Raw genomic sequence first — 17,304 nt, forward strand, 5'->3', positions numbered from 1 at the left:
TGCTCGCTTCCAGGGTATTGGATTGAAGAATCTCTTGCAAGGATTAATCGAAGCATCGCAGAGCCTTTGTTTACCTTGTATTCTATGGAGCTCAGGTTAGCACTCGCAGCCCACTAGATGCCTCTGTGCGTCCACAGGAAACGCGCAATTATTCCATTCCTCGTTCTCTTGAGATGCTATTATTGAAAAAATGAGATATCTAGTCAGTTCAAGATTCAATTAGCAGTGCCGCATCTAAAGTGCGACTGGATTACGCCTTGAGTCCTGGTTGTTTGGTTAATGCCTAGTAATTTGGTCATCACCGTCGATTCGTCGTGGGTTACAACAACAAACTTCAGCGAGCTACTAATAGCATGAAGTTTGGGGTAAATGATGTGAACTCTGACACTCTTAGGAGCATTCCCCATTTTGTAGAGAAACCAAAGAAGGAACACACAGAAAAGCCATTAAAAAAGGTAGAAAAAACCCGAACCAAAGAAACTAAGAAGGTTACCGAGGAATATAACCATAACTTACTAAAAGCCGGCTTAGCAGCTGCAAGCATTGGTCTGAGCTATTATATATGGGCGATGAACAACCCCTACATGGCTGATAGATTGTGTTTTATACAACTTACACAGGTGAGAAAAAATACACATAGGCATCTTGGGTTGATGTCACGGGGATGTCCGTGAATTTGAACTACTCGGGAAAGAAGTTAATCCTTTGTAGTATTTGCATTGGCGCGAGCAGGTACATGCTAACGTAGGATTTCGTTTTCTGCGAACGACAACGGGAATACTGCAGCCCATGCGTACGAAAACGAATAACAGGGAGCCTACACATTTTTCCGTAGAGCCGCCAACGAGTAGCAACGAAAATCTTACGACTTGGACTTTTCACATGGTTGCTAACTGCCATGGAAAGGTAAAGCTGCAAATGCGTGTAGATGACACCGGGATCGTTTGCGTGAATAGCATAGAAGATCAAAGAGATGCGACTTATAATCACGCAACCATTAGCACCCTTACGGTGTTGAGTCTTTAAATATATGAATCCACATGTAAAGGAGGATTCGTTTTTCTTTCTTCTTGAGGAAACCTTGTCCTATGGTGATGTATGGTATGATACCGGTATACAGGTAAAGGTTGGAGGCCTTGGTATGATCATATGCACCATTAACATTAGTGCGCTTAATGACTGCAATGCTGGGTTTAGAATCGTCGATGAGAATGACCATCCATTGCTACCCTACAGAGAAAGAGATGATAATAGACATTCGACGCATTTTACGTTTGAATCTCCGCAGACGTCATTCGAGAACAAGTCGCTGGTGACTTTTCACATGATAGCCAACTGTCAACACGCGAGGCTACATATTCGCCCAAGCGATCGTATCTCTGATCGCCAACTCGGTGCGGTTGGAATGAATACTAGTTATGGGAATGATGTTAGTCCACAGGATGCTATTTGGAATCATAAGTCTATTTCTACTATGACTGCCATACCCTTGATACCAAATTATCAAGGCGGCGCGAATACTATCTTTACTTATCCCCAGTCGAGGACACCTCGGATTCCCGACGACGATAAGCCACCAGTAACGTACCCAGATAAGATTAACCCTTCATCTTCTTCAAGAGTACCACGCCAATAGCTACTACCAAGATCCAAACGTTATTCCCCACGAACTTCAATAGTTCTCCGCCGGCCCTAAGTGCCAAGGAAACAACTGAACCCAGCAGCCCAGGTAAACCGGCTGCCATCTTTTTCCTAAGGCCGTTAGTCCATTACCTAATTTTTTTACGCCTGCGCCTGTAGCCTTAAGCGCGGTCATAATAACACCTACTACGCTTGAAATAGCGACCGCGAATGCCAGTGGAATACCATACTTCAAAAGGGCTCTTTTTACCTTTTCCTTGGTGGTAAGCCCCAATTCTCTTTCCAGGTTTTCCTTTTGCGCATGTAATTCTGCAAGGCGCTCCTGAAGGGTTTCTACTTCCTTTTGGGCTGCTTCCCTTTCCTCTTCGGAGCGAGTTTGATCCGCAACTATTTCCTGCTGCCGCTCTATTTGTCCCTCCAGGTCTTCGATAGCCTGATCTCTTTGCCGGATTTGCTCTTCTTTAGTATTGATTTCAGCAACCAACTGCCGTCGTTCCTCTAAAGAGTTAGCTATGGTGGTACGTAAGTTCTTAGCTTCTTCCTTGTTTATGTCTAGGTCTTGCAAGGCAAGTTCGAAGGCCTTTTGAGCTTGGTCCCTATCACGTAGGGCTTTGTTTCTTTGTTCTCTAATTTCCATTATTCTTTGGTTTTTGTCGTCAACTTCTCTCTTTTGAGCATCAAGGAGTAGTTGGTTTTGTCGCATATAATCTGCTTCCCTTTCCTCCAACGTTTCTTGTAGTCCCTCAACACGCTTTTCTAGCGCGACCTTTTCATTCAGGGTTTCCAACCTTTCTAACATACTTCTAGTGGCACGCTGGAAGCCTTTTAATCTCGCCACGTCACCCCTAACATCACCATCTTTATCAAAAAGGGGTTGTGGTTTCGTCCAGCGGTCTTTGTCAGGATATCTCAGGTCCTGGACGCTTATGAGGACTTTGTTTCCGCGTTCTGTGAGCCTTACGTCGTCAGCATCGAAACGGGAATAACGCTCATTTAGCTCTTGCATTGCCCACTCTACAGTTTCCCGCGCGGTTGCTTCACCCATGTTTTGAAGCTCCAAGTACTCAGGGATGGGTTTGCCGTGGTGTCTTGATTGCCACATGCGATTTAAGGTGGCCTTGGCGCTTTTCCATCTACTACCATATTTATCGTGTAAGGCTGCGTCGTAGATTAAGGGGTCGGTTTCCAGGCCTTTAGTCCATGCGTCGTATTCTTCGTCGTTAATATCGACTTGACCTTCTTCAGTGGTGGGATCAAAATCTGTTCCTTCTACTTCCATTATATATGATAAGCTCAAAGTTAAACCCTAATATACTACCTAAGCAGGTTGGTGGACTGAAAGCAGAACGCACCTTTCATCGGGTTACCTTTACCCCCAGCAGCGCTAAACCTGGAGAAACGCTGTACGTAGGTGTTCCCCGACTAACAGATAACCTAGTATTAGTTCCTGGTACCTTGGCGTTAAGGTTTGATTTGACGGTGCAACCTACCGTCGCAGATGAAAGGATTATCGTTAACAATCTTGGTCGCAACATTGTTTCAAAGATGCGAGTAAAGTTTGCCGGGGAATCCCTCTTAGACTTAAACAACTATGACTTATACACCACTTACAAAGATCTGTGGTTGACTGCATTCGAAAGGGCACAAAAGATAGAGCAGGGTATTGGTAGCACAATCTTACGTAAGGTTAGGACTCCCACAAAGACACAACCTACTGACGGCAGCGGAGAAACCGCAGTGGCAGATGCAAAGGCCATTAAGACAGCCTATGGTACTAAATACGTAATACCATTGGACTTTGAGGCTATTACCAGCCACGGAGTTTATTATCCTAGACAGTTGAGTGAGTTGCAGTTTGAAGTGACCTTAGCCAACATAACTAACATCATTGGCGGGTTAAGCACTGCGTTGTCGGGAAGTATTCCTCCATATGCCATTACCAACCTGGAATTGCAGTATGAAACCATACATTCCGAAGATTTAGCACGCAGCGCTGGCATGGAATACAGCTCCGGAAAGGCTTTCTTGTACGACCACGCGGTAATGTACAAAACCTTTAGTTTCCTGGATAAGACAGACGCGGTAATTACTCAGAGCATTAATTTACCACGTCGTAGTCTTACAGGGCTGATGTTGGTATTTATCAAACCTTATGAAGCCGGTAAGCGCGACTCTGAAGCCTTTCATAACCCCAACATCACCAACGTCGGGATTAGCATCAATGGAGTTCCAAATAAGGTGTATTCGCAGGGAATGAAGCCCTCAGACATCTATAGGGAAATAAAAAGAAAGTTTGGGGATCAAGTTGCACCCGGCGAGTTCTTTACCGATAAGTATGCATTGTGGATTGACATGCGAACCACCAACGACGAGGATTTACATGGGCAGGGATTGCGTCTGGTAAATACCCAGGACGGCATTACCCTGGAAATCAAGCGTGACCCAAACACTAGTGCAGGCGACTCAGACAAGATCAACGCATACATCTTTGTGGTGTCTGACGCGCAACTGAGTGTAGAAATGAATCAACTAAAGAGTGTTGCATATTAATGCGCTGCGCTCCCTCATCCAAGAAAGGATAAAAATATCCCTTACGTATATAATGCTTCGCGTATTCAAAAACAACAACACCAAACTGCAATGCATAGTGCAAGGCGATAAACTTTACTTCAAAGCGAAGTCCGTGGCTGATGCCTTAGGATACGTAAATTCCAGAAAAGCGGTGTCCGATCACGTATCAGGGGAAAACAAGGTAACTTTGGGATCTATAAAGGGTGTAAATCTGACTGACACCCTTAATGCACAACCACATTCCGTTTACATCACTGAAATGGGTCTTTATGAGTTAATATTTGGATCTGAAAAGTCCGTAGCTAAGGAGTTCAGAAAATGGGTGTTAGGCGATGTTCTCCCTACCCTCAGGAAAACAGGTAAGTATGAAATAGAGCGTCGCTTTGACAGTCCTAATAAGTTAATATTCAAAATAGAAAATGAATTTGACCTGCATAAGAAGGTTGTAAACTACATACGTCGATTTCACCCTATCCTACTGCTGGCACCAGGTCTTGGAGAACTACAGGACTCAGCTAGAAAAAGAATAGTATGTTGGCAGAAAGGTTACCAGGCAGGTCAGCCTGACATCTTAGTTCTCAATGCACATAAAAAATATAATGGGTTATGCTTGGAGTTGAAGACACCTAAGGGTAACGGCGTATTATCCTTAAAACAAGAGGCATTACTCGCACAATACGAAGCAAATGGTTACCTAACTATGGTGTGTAACGATTACGACCTTATATGTAGGGAGATCGACCATTACGCGGAAGGCATTCGCATCCCCTGTCCTTGGTGCATTAAGGCTTTTAAGACACAGGATGCGTTAAGGACTCACCAAAGAATATTTCATAGATATAATGATAGTTGAACAGACACACTGGCGTGAATTAGTCCAAGGCATTTCATACAGAATAAAAAATTATGTTGTGTTCGAAGACATTAGCCGTTTAAGGTTGGTCTTGGAACACGACGGTAAAGAGTGCACACTGTGGGCACCGGACTGCGTGCGGTATGTCCTTCAAGGTGAGGAATTCACACACATACGCAGCTATGGTAAGGTCAGCGGTCGATGGAAGTTCGACGTTGAAAGGAAGGTAGATGCTAATCCTCTGTGTGATTAGAAGTCATCCTCATGGGCGGTTAAGTATTGGTCTGCTACGGCGGACCTCATTTTTTCTGTTATGTTGTAAGCGGATATGGTAATTAAGACACCACCTATGAAAGCTGCTGCTGCAAACATATATTAATGTAATTTCTGCTTATCCCTTAAATTCTGTTTAATGTAGCGGCGAAACGACACCATGTAGTCTTTGAATGTGCCTACGGGCTCCACTTTGGGGTACAGACACGCCCAAATGTGTTGGCCGCTACGTTGACAACCACAACGATCGCAAAGAGCCTCCCAGTACTCCTGGTTCTCCCAAGGAGTGCCTTCGTATTGGTCGAAGTTCATGAAGAGCTCGTCCACCTCTTTTTTATGTCTCGTTAGGCGCCTTGCAGTTTCCTCGGGGCAACAGCGCGATGCTACGTCACCGTGTTCCTCACAGGTAATTTCAACCAAGCGATAGGGGCGACAACGATGTACATGCCAATCGTCTTTAATGTCGCTGTCGCAGCGTGGGCAAATTCCCTTAAGACAAACACGGTGGTGGACATGGTAGTTCAAAGACTGGACACTGCTTAGGTGCTTATTACAGTTACCGCAAAGAGTGTTATCGTCTCGGGTGCGTTTGCAGACGGCATTGTCAATGTGGTACTTCAACGCCTGTGAACTGCTAAAGACCCGGCTACAAATATCGCAAATAGTGGTAGCTTTAGGGCGCCTGCAGACGTTCCTTTCGACATGGTATTGGAGTCTTTGTCGGCTACAAAAAGATCGATTGCATTCGTTACAGTTCATTATAACAAGGGAAAATAAATGCTTAATAGGCGGTCCTTAGTAATTTATAACCTTGCAAAAGAGTTTCAAACCAGATCTTAATCTTAATTATGTTTCTTTGTTGATGTTAGTCATCAGCAATAAATATTAAAGAAAATTAAGGTAGTCCTTAGAAGCACCATGTAAATATTAAAGAAAATTAAGACCATCTTACAGATTCTCTTTATGGGTGTCAGCTAAAGTTTGCTGTGCTTTAGGATTTGTGGGACACCAATGCCTGACAAAGGATCCTTCAGGGAATACCTTATTACAATGAAGGCAGGTGTATTTTTTACACGGTTTGGGTATCGGCGTTTTGGGAGGGATTATGCAGTCGGCAGGTAGTTCACATGTAATACAATCCATATATTGAAGGTCTTACAGCCAATCTAAGTGATGGTTTAACTCGCTTTGGGTTTCGAATGCTTGTCCACACTCCATGCAAATGTAATCCATATACTTACATAGGATATTGCATAAAGTCCTTAACGGACTCCTTAGCCCACGTCGCTATCGTTATCAGCGCACCAAACCGTTCTGCACGCTTCAGACTGCACATTTCATCGTACAATTCCTGCACGCGCTCTTTTAACCGGTCTATCTCCTCCCTTTGCATTTCTATGGTATCTTTTTTATCCTTTGCGTCGGCGGTAATCCTTCTTACTGCTTCCACTGGCTCCATATATATGAACCCAGATCACATACCTTGTAATGCTCTGATAGTAGGGCCCACCGGCTGTGGAAAGACCCAATTCGTCGTGGAGCAGCTATTAGGACCTTTTAGATACCGCTTTGACTACATAGTGCTGCTTTGTCCCACCTACGTGAATAACCGCACCTGGGAAGGTATAGGAGTGAAAGATGACGACTTCTTCGTAGATATTTTAGATCCTAATGAGTTATCCAGCCATTTGAAGTTCTGGCACAAGCAATTCCCTAAAGATACACAGACTTTACTCATACTGGATGACATTGCCTGCGGGGACGACGTAAAAAAGCGCACCTCCGAATTAGTGAAGCTCGCTTTCAGCGGCAGACATGATAATATTAGCGTTTGGTTGCTCTCGCAGCAGCTTACCAGTGTCTCTAAGCCCTTTAGGGAAAACATAGGCTCCCTAGTCGTATTTTATACTCCGAGCAAGTCTGACCTGGAAACCATCTTAAGCGACTACGGCGGTGAAATAAGCAAGGAACAGTTACATGGATGCATGCGGCAATTAAAGACGCATCAACATTCCAAGATGATATTCACTTTAAGGTTTCCTTATTCAATAAAGAGCTTTAACTCCTAATGTATATGGAGATCGAGAAGCTCTTAGATGAAGACCCCACACAGCTAGACGAAAGTAACCTCAAGGAACAACTCAACATCCTTGTGTCTTCGGGGAAGTGTAAAGAAATGATAGGCAAGGAACTTACCCATGAGCAAGTTAACAAGTTGTCAGAAGAGGAAGTCAAAAAGTTCCATAAGAGGTACGAGTCCGCCCTTGCAAGTAAGACCACCGACGCCGTCGCAGACTCCGCTATCCGACTTGCGACTAAATTACTTGGACTTGCACTGCCCATAGACGATGTGGAGCAACTGCGTAAGGACATAAGAGATGACTATGTTATTACCCAAGAACTTAAAATAACCTGCGGGTGGTTGTCTTTGAAGTGCGGTAAGTTAATGGCAGTAGCCTCTGCGGCTTTGCACGTAGCTCAGCACGTTGACTTGAAAGAGGTACTAGGTTCCTTTGGAACATCTTGGAAGGACTTCAAGAAGGACAGAGAAGTCGAAAAGGTCTTTCAGGCAGCACTTGCTGATAATCAAGTCACCTCAAGTACTTAGTCAAGTCATTGTCAAGTCGTCTTAAGTACTTAGTCAAGTCGTCCTTAAGTCGTCTTAAGTACTTAGTCAAGTCGTCTTAAGTCATTCTCAAGTACTTAGTCAAGTCATCGTTAAGTCGTCTTAAGTACTTAGTTAAGTCATCCTTAAGTCATTGTCAAGTCGTCCTTAAGTACTTGATCAAGTCATCCTTAAGTCATTGTCAAGTCACCGTCAAGTTACTTGTCAAGTCCTTCAAGTCCTTAGATATAAGATGAGTGACACCGAAGAACAACCTCAGGAGCAGAAGATTACCAAGCCTAAATCTGCAGGCAGAGTTGCCGCGGGAAAGAAGCTCGCGGAGATGAACAGAAAGAATAAAGCTAAAAAAGAAGAAAAGGTGGAGGACAAAAGCGAATCCTTTTGGAATCCCGGCTATGTCATCGGCGCGTTAGGAATTGCTATAGCAGCAGGCAGCTTTTACTTACAATGGCGGAATATGAAGCCAGAAGTAAAGTGGGAGGCCCCAACATATCACGCACCTGTGGAGGTCAGAAAAAACAAAATCCCTGAAATGGAATGACCTTCTCGCTTTGTAATATAATGTCGACTGCATTGTTGAAAACTGTTGAAGAGGCAGCTATCATTACTTCCATCGTTGCGGGTATTGGTTGGGTAGGTAAGAAAGTGCTCAAAGAAGACTTTACTGAAGACCCAAGCAAGAGCTTCGCTAATTTCGCTAAAATGACCGCTGCCGTTGGCGGGGCTATCTTGCTAAAGAATTACCTACGAAAGGAAAAGTACCTGCCTAACATATAATGGTTAGCTTAGTCGCAGGTGGAGTTATTGCAGCTTTAGCATTTACAGGAGCTAATTATGGCGGTAGATATCTGGATAAATTAGTTAGCGGCGATAAAAACGCAGAATCTAACGCCGAAAGAAAAAGGCACGACTTAGCGCTGGAGAAATATCAGCGAGACGTGGCGGCTTGGAATAAAAAAAGACAAGCCTACAGGGATTGGTTGGATAAGAATTACCAAGACAAAATGCAGGCGGATAAGAACTTCGAAAACACAGACTACGCCTTCAAACTTTATTCGCAGGCGCACCCAACAGTGGTGTTAAAGAAGCCTGACTTTAAGAATTACTACCAGCCTTCTAAGAAACAAAAAAATAGTGAGTTGGTCTTCGTAGGAGTCGCAGGGCTGGCAGGAGGCGTGGCCTTGACGTATCTAATATAATGATCGTCTTTTTGGAAAGCGACAAGAATGACTTTACCACTTATCTGAATCCTCCCATCCGCGCGGAAAGGGTTCGGTTGGTTAGTTGCTCTTTGTACAATTCTTGGTATAATTTAATTGATGGCTTTGTCGTTGACAATGCCGCCAAACCAAAAATACCAGATTCCCAATACACACCTATAACACTGGCTAAGGAGCTAGCAAAGCATGGATATACTCTTACCACAGGATTACCCCATGAAATGACATTTAAGAAAAATAATGGAAGCGTCAATTTAAAGGACAGTTCATTGGTAGAACTCCTGGGTCTTACTAGTACCACGATAAATAGCGGCAGTACATATGATGTAAAATGGAAAGTTGCATCCTCTTACGAAGTCTATTGCGATTTAGTCCATAGTTACAACAATGGAGAAAAGTCTTCTCTTATGTCCAAGTTTCTACCCAAAGGTAATCCATTTGACCTGGTAGAATACACTCCCATTTCTTTAAGCTATGATTTGTCTAATTTGGTAGAAAGCATAAACATCACCATTAAAGTGGACGGAAAGACGGTGGATTTTAACGGACGTAAGATCAATCTTGTTTTGGAATTCATATAATGGGCCGCGTAGAGGACAAACTTAAAAGGATTTACTATGGGCCTGAAGGCTATTGGAAAGGAGCGTCGGCCATCAAGAAACTCGCGACCGCGGCCAGGGTATCAGAAGAAACGGCTAAGAACTGGCTAAGAAAACAAACCCTCTGGCAGGTTTATCTTCCCGTGCCCAAGTACATTCCCAGGCCCAGCTTTACCGTAAATACCCCTAATGAAGTTCATCAGGCGGATTTGCTCTTCTTACCACATGACAAGGTGAGAAGAAAGACCTATAGGTACGCTTTGACCGTAGTTGATATCGCAAGCAGATACAAGGACGCCGAACCCATAATCAGCAAGGATTCTGGGGAAGTCGCAGAAGCCCTAGGTAGGATTTATAAGCGCGTCTTGAAATGGCCTAAGCTGCTGCAAGTGGATGCGGGAACGGAGTTCATGGGCGTGGTTACTAAGACCCTGAAAGACCACGACACTAAAATTAGGAGAGCCAAAGCTGAGTACCACAGGGGTCAGAGCATTGTTGAAAGATTTAATAAGACCTTGGCCGAGCGTCTCTTTGGATACCAGTATTGGAAAGAGCTGGAAGATCCCTCCAAACGCAACAGGGAATGGACTCAGAGGCTCCCCCAGGTCGTCGCGGCTTTGAACAACGAGGCGGCCAGGGCTACGGAAATAAAACCCAAGGATGCCATAAAAAAGAAGCACGTGGAACACAAGTCCTACGTCAGAAGTTCGAGGGCGGTCTTCCCCCAGGAGAAGAGATTAGGAAACGTCACGGTACGATATCTCTACGGACCGGGTGAATTAGAAGGAGGATCCAAAAGAGCTACGGATCCTAATTGGTCTTTGGAAACTTACCAGATCCGAAGTGCGCTAGCTAAGAAGGGTCAGCCCATCTTGTATTATCTTCACGATGGCCCCACACGTGGGTTCGTCATGGAAGAACTGCTTATCGTGTGATGTCCGAATGCTATCGTATGAATACCATCATCACACATCCACCTCTTACCGTCAAATGCAGACAGTGACACCTTCTCCTGCGTAACGTTATGTATCTGATGACCATAGCTGCGCAGGCTGTTCATCTTATGTCGCTGTTCCTTACGCGTACGCAGTACCTTCAAGTAGGACTCGTGCGTAATGTCCTTCTTAACCACGTATTTTTTTACGCCTTTGGCTTTCTTTTCTACACCATCCAGCTTTAGCACGCTGTACATCTTAGGTTTCAGACCCACGTATTCCACGATGGGTTTTCCTTTCATCTCATCCTTCATTTTTCCGATTACTTTCTTGTTTTTAGGGGAGTAAAGAAAGTGGTCGCGTGGGTAATCACTGGTGTCATATTCGTTGATGTCGGGAACACAGTCTTCGTAAATGTCTTCCGTCTGCACCTCTAGTATCAAGGAATCGGTGTCGGTGTATAAGAGGCGGCACTTATCACCGTATTTCGGTTTTAGCTTGTCGTAGTAAAACTCATACATAAGCAGCTTTGATAGGTCTAACACTGTAAACCCCGTGTATACGGGTTTATTCAGGAATAGATTCGCTTTCTTCATGTGAATCACGTAGAAGTTTAACATTTCTACGTATCTAACGAATCCAGGCTGTGATACGTATGCTTCTGCTTCCTCTCTGGTGCTGGCTATCTTTATGCTTACGCGCTTGCGGATGTTCTCCATTGTCTTACCAAATACGCTATTGTTCATTAGTTTAAACAGGTTCTTTTCGAAGTCATTCTTTGCCTGCGTACGCTTTTGTGTGTTAAAGTCAATATAGGAGCGCATCCATGGTTCCTGCGTAAACTTCAAAACGCGATGGATCTTCTTCACGCGTAAGCCATGGCGCACGTAGAACTGCAGGTTGCGGTAATGCACCACGTACTTTTTCTTATCCATCAGGTTCATCGTTAGCTTCCTGTAGGGTTTGTAGCCAGGGCACATTTCCCTCTGCAGCGGACTCAGCTGCTTAAATGGTATTTCTATTGCTTCTGGTGCTAAGGGGAACTCATTGTGCGCGTCGTGCAAGTGCTCTGGGTATTCCAGATCCACCTCCAGCACGTAACCTTTGTCGTCTTCTTTACCTACATTTAGGTAAAACTCTATGGGCTTTATGTTGTCCCATTCGAAGTCGCGTACAGGTAAGTACTGCGACATTGCCCAACCGTAGAGGTTGTTTGCGTCTAAGTAGAAGATGTATGTGGTTGGCTTCTCCGGGTCGTACTCCACCGTGGGATTGTTCGCGCGGGCGTATCGTCTGCTGGGCCCGCAAACACCGCCGCGGATACCGTCTTCCATAAAGCGGTACATGTCGTATTCCGTTAGGAAATCCAGTTGCGCATTTGTCTTCTTTAGAAGCGCACTCCAACTAAGCCCAGGAGCCGTGTAGAAGTTCGCTGGATCCAACCCGTAGTATTCCATTGCCATCTTTCGAAAGCTTTGGAAAACATCCGCGAGCAGCACTACGTCTGAACGTAGGTAGATGTCGTGGTAGTCTCCCATATTTTCACAGGAGTGCTTTTCCCACACATCTAACGCATGCTGGTACTCCTCGTCCTTTATACCAGACTCGTTTAGGGTGCTGTAGAATCTCTCTTTGGGTGGTAGGGGCTCTTCGAATCGCTCCCAGGAGTCCATGTATTCGTATGGGTAGACTCCTTTCCTTTCCGCGCCGTATTGACTGGAAATGGGGAACTCCGTGTTGTATTTAACCAAGTTTGCTAAGGAGTCCGCCATGAACTGCTGCGAGTCTAAGAACTTCAGCTTACCCACAGTTACGGACATGTACCTTTCTTTGTTGTTGGGTATGCACTTTACTTCGGAGCCGTCCGTTCCTTGTAAAAGTAAGTGACTGTCGTAACCCCTTAAATTATGAAAGAATACGGGTATTTCCATTTCTGGGTCTACTTTGAAGTTTATGTTGCATTTCCAATGAGCCGCTCCTCTGTATTTACCCGTGATGTGGCAGTGATCTCTAACCTTATCCACATAGAAATCCTCAACGAATGCTTTGTGGCAGTGAATGCAATGCGTGGAGGGCTTTCCCGGCTTCTCGCCCTTCTTAGCATACTTCCCGCATTTAAAATGAGCTTCTCCTAAATACTTTCCATCTTCGTCCCACGCTTTCTTGGCTCGTCTTCCAAACTGAAGAAGCGTATGTTGACAAATGTGGCATTTCTTTGCCTTGGTAAAAGCCTCCTGGTTTTCTTTGGTAAATACCATCTTCTTTGGGTGTCTTAATTGTTCTCTAATCTTCCCCTCCTCTTCTCGCAATGCTTCTAGAAACTCATTAGCTGCGTTCTTACCTCGGTAAATTACAGGAGGGTTAGCCTTACCGTCTGATCTGACTACTATGTAACCAAAGGAGCAAATCTCGTGTAATCCCACCTTATTCGTGGCACCACTTTTCTGCTCTTCCTTAGTTATCAACGCTTCAAAGTCTGCATATATCACGTAAGGCACCTGCATCTGCTTTTGATGGTCTGAGTAGGATAGGTTCTTATCTGTAGGCATCTGGATCCGTTGCGCCACTTCTTCTACTCCGCGACATATTTCATCATGATCCTTTAGAGCTTTAACGCTGGTAAAGGATAATAAGCAGCAATCGCAGAAGTATTTCTTACCTTTGTGTTTGGTGTGTCTGTAAAACAGTCTGCTAATATGTTTAACCCACGAATAATGTCCGCCGTGGTAGAAAAGGTGTATTCGTTCTCCTTTACTCTTTGACAACACTAGTGGTACTATCGTTTGGTCTCTGACTCCATAAACGTTAATTGCTAGGTCATTCTCCTGCTCAAATATGGGGATGTCTATCAACTGCATGGGAAATTCCACACCATCCCACTCTAAATCGTCTGTGGGATACTTACTTATCCTACATGGATCCTTATCTACTGGATACAGTGCGGATCGTATTGCCCACATAAAGCAGCGGTTGTCGTCATTTTTTACGTTGACTATGGCTTTCTTCCTTTCTACCCACACCGGCAGGGGCACGTAACTTCCTCCTCGTATTGGTACGTACCTTGCCATGCTAACCTCCATACCTTCTACCTCCTCCACTGTCCAACCTGATCCTTCTTTCGTGTAGTTAGACAGCGACTCCATTATTGCTTCTAAGGCTTCGCTGAGTGACCTATCCAAATTCGTGGACTCTAATATAACCAGCGACTTTGATCGCAGCATTGCTGTCGTCGTTACCTCATCTTTTGATAGACTCACTTCTACCATTATGCTTGCTTTCAGGGCTCCTAATTCTTCTATACCTTTTCGAAGCGTTCTCTTGACCTTCCTTTCTGACTGACGCCAAAACTGTCTAACATCAATCTCACCGTTACCGGGTATTGACACCGTTTCGAAATTGCTTTGGGATTCCATCTATATAATAGGAAATATCTTATACCTAATTCCAGACCCTTTTCAGATCATCGTAGTCATACTCACAATCCTGACAATGCCAAAACAATTTAACCTTAGTCTCAAACTTCTTACCACATCCACAATCATAGCTGCTCATACATTTCGACTTCATCTTCAAATGCTTCTTTAAGTCCACTTCTTTCTTAAAAGTTCTCTTACAATCTTCGCACTCCATATATAGACTAACATATCTTACATAGACGCGGGATGCGGGTAATCGCGGTACGAATCTCAGGAGGTACTTTAGGCGGGTAATCCTCCGGTGGTCGTTGCGCTGGAACCCTCAGCACGGGATGCGGGTAAAACTGGTGTAAATCTCAGGAGGTACTTTAGGCGGGTAATCCTCCGGTGGTCGTTGCGCTAGAACCCCCATCCCCTATACTACTAAAGAGTGTGTAGGGCGTAACCATAGGTGTACATGCTAATGGGAGGAGCTAAGTAGCTTACTTGTAAATTCAAAGCATACCATCATCTTTAGAAAACAGAGTAAAAATTGGCAACATCACCAGTGACTGGAAAACAGTAAATCGTGGATGTCCCCAGGGTTCTGCCTTAGGACCAGCCATGTGGAACATATTTCAAAATGACTTGTTTTATGAAAAGATAACATCACAACTCTCGATGTACGCGGATGACCATCAACTTTATACCTCACACCTTAAAGTGGAAGAAGTAATTAATACATTGGAACAAGACGGAACGACCACAGCTAAGTGGTATAGAGGGAACTATCTTGAAGGTAATTTAAGTAAATATAAAGTGATGGTGATGACGAGAAAGAAACAGGACCAGGACATAAGAGATACAGTTATAGGTAACATAAGCACAGTTCAAGAAGACAAATTCAAGTTGTTAGGAGTCATCTTGGACAAGGATATAATTTTCACTGACCATATATCAGCTATTTGCACCACAACAAGCAAGAAGGTAGGAATCCTAACGAGACTACGCAAGTTAATACCCATCCATGCAAAACTACAGATTTACAAGTCTGCAATCTTACCACACTTCAACTACTGCAGCTTGGTCTGGCACTTTTGCAAAGCCAGTGACAGAAGTAAATTAGAACGCATTAATCATAGAGGATTAAGGGCTGTTTACTGCGACTACGAATCATCCTATGAAGAACTATTGAAGAGAGCAAAGCTCACCACGCTGTACAATAGAAGGCTACAGAACATTGCAGTATTCATGTACAAGATCAAAAACAGACTGCTACCTCAAACTATGATTGATCTATTTAATTCTCCCTCTCATAAGTATAATTTAAGGAACACAGATTTTTCTATTACTAGTCATAATACAGTTAAGTATGGGAGGAATAGTCTTAGGTATTTTGGACCATACTTGTGGTCTAAGCTCAATACATCACTAAGGTCATCATCATCCCTTCAGGCTTTCAAAAAAGGTATTAGGAAGCTGGATCTGACCGATCTGACAAATAAATTTTAGTATATTATATTTATATTATATTTATATTTATATAGTCATATTTCATTCCGATAATAACATTACATTATATTCAGATAGTTATAAATTATAATTATATATATAGTCATATAGTATTTTATATTTTGTTTTATTTTATTTTATTTTATTTTATTTTATTTTATTTTATTTTATTATTATTATTATTATTATTTTTTTTTTTTTTTAATATTTTATTTTACTTTATTTATTTATTATTTATATATATATATATATATATATTTAATTCATTCAATTATTTACTTAATCATTTATTTATCTATTTCTCTATTTTTTTTTTTTTTGTCTCCCCGATTAGTAGGGCACTTGTGCCCGGCTAGAAGATTTGAGACTTTAATAAAGTTATTATTATTATTATTATTATTATTATTATATCTAAACTTGTGCGTGATGGCAGCTTTACTGAAATCTTATATCGATATTTTCAATAACTAATTGATCGTTCTTTATCTTGTTTTCATACGATAAGAAATAGTAATTAGAAAACTGATGTCTAGCTTAGTCTGTAAAAACATTAATTTTCTCTCTCATAACACTTTATAATGTATATATACATATATTTTTGGACCATATGAGAAAAGAATTTTTGCCAAATTCTGCCCTCAAAATGGTATTATTTATATGTTTTCCTGAGGAGATTAACTTTTTTTTTCTCTTTTTACATGCACCAATGATATTTTTGATCTACACAGCTATTTTACTATTCAGTATTATTACGTAATTAACACATCGCACAAAAGAGGAAAACCAAAGTTGCGATTTAAAAAGATGATTCTTTTTAAGAAAAAAAATGGGGATAAAATGGAGTGCTGATAAATGTGTGACAAGTGTAACGCAGCTTTACGAAACAGCGTGACCAACTCTACTTTTCGTTCGTTTGGTTTTCAGACAGAGAAAAATAGAAAAATCGATATTCGAAGCCTTCAAAGTATTAGAAAACTCCTTCATCGAAGAACAATAACTTATTAAATATTTCCTTTGTATAAGAATAATTTTCTTTGTCAGTAATAAACGTTCTTAAAAATTTTTTTTAGCTTATTATTGAGTTCTTCAAGAACATGTAAAACTACACGAATATTTTGTTTAATCATACTAGTTGGAAAAGCAGAATAAATAGCGAATATTTGGTGTAATATGCATTCCTATTCATATTTCATTCAACATTAAAATAAATCATTTAAATAAATATTAAAACTACCGAGTGAAAGTTTTCTTTGATTTGCCGATAGGACCCGATAGGAGGCGTACAAAACCGTGTTTTTTTCCTTCTAGAAAGTAAAAATATACAAATCTGGTTTGCTAAAAAATCACCTGAATTCCTGAAGAATACTTCTTGGTCCATATTTGACAACATAAAAATGTTTTTGCTGTGGTTCTTAGCTTTAAATTTGTCCCAAATATCGTCCCATGCAACGCGATGTGCATTTATGCATTTGTGAGTTTTTCTTTGAAATTCAGCGGGAGCCCTGTGTTAGACATCCACGTGGTATGTAAGAACGGAAGTGACGTATCAAGGCAATCGTACTAATAAAATAAATCCATGAAAAAGTTTTTGAGCCACTATTTCAGTGCTGATGCTAATCTGGAATAAAAAAGGGGTGTCTCTGGGTCGGCTTTGAGATATTCACGATGAAACATAAGCA

This window comes from Actinia tenebrosa, unplaced genomic scaffold (genome assembly GCF_029948245.1).
Source record: "Actinia tenebrosa isolate PJP-AT-01 unplaced genomic scaffold, QUT_ActTen_1.0 PGA_scaffold17__23_contigs__length_9995812, whole genome shotgun sequence".
Classification (NCBI taxonomy): domain Eukaryota; kingdom Metazoa; phylum Cnidaria; class Anthozoa; order Actiniaria; family Actiniidae; genus Actinia; species Actinia tenebrosa.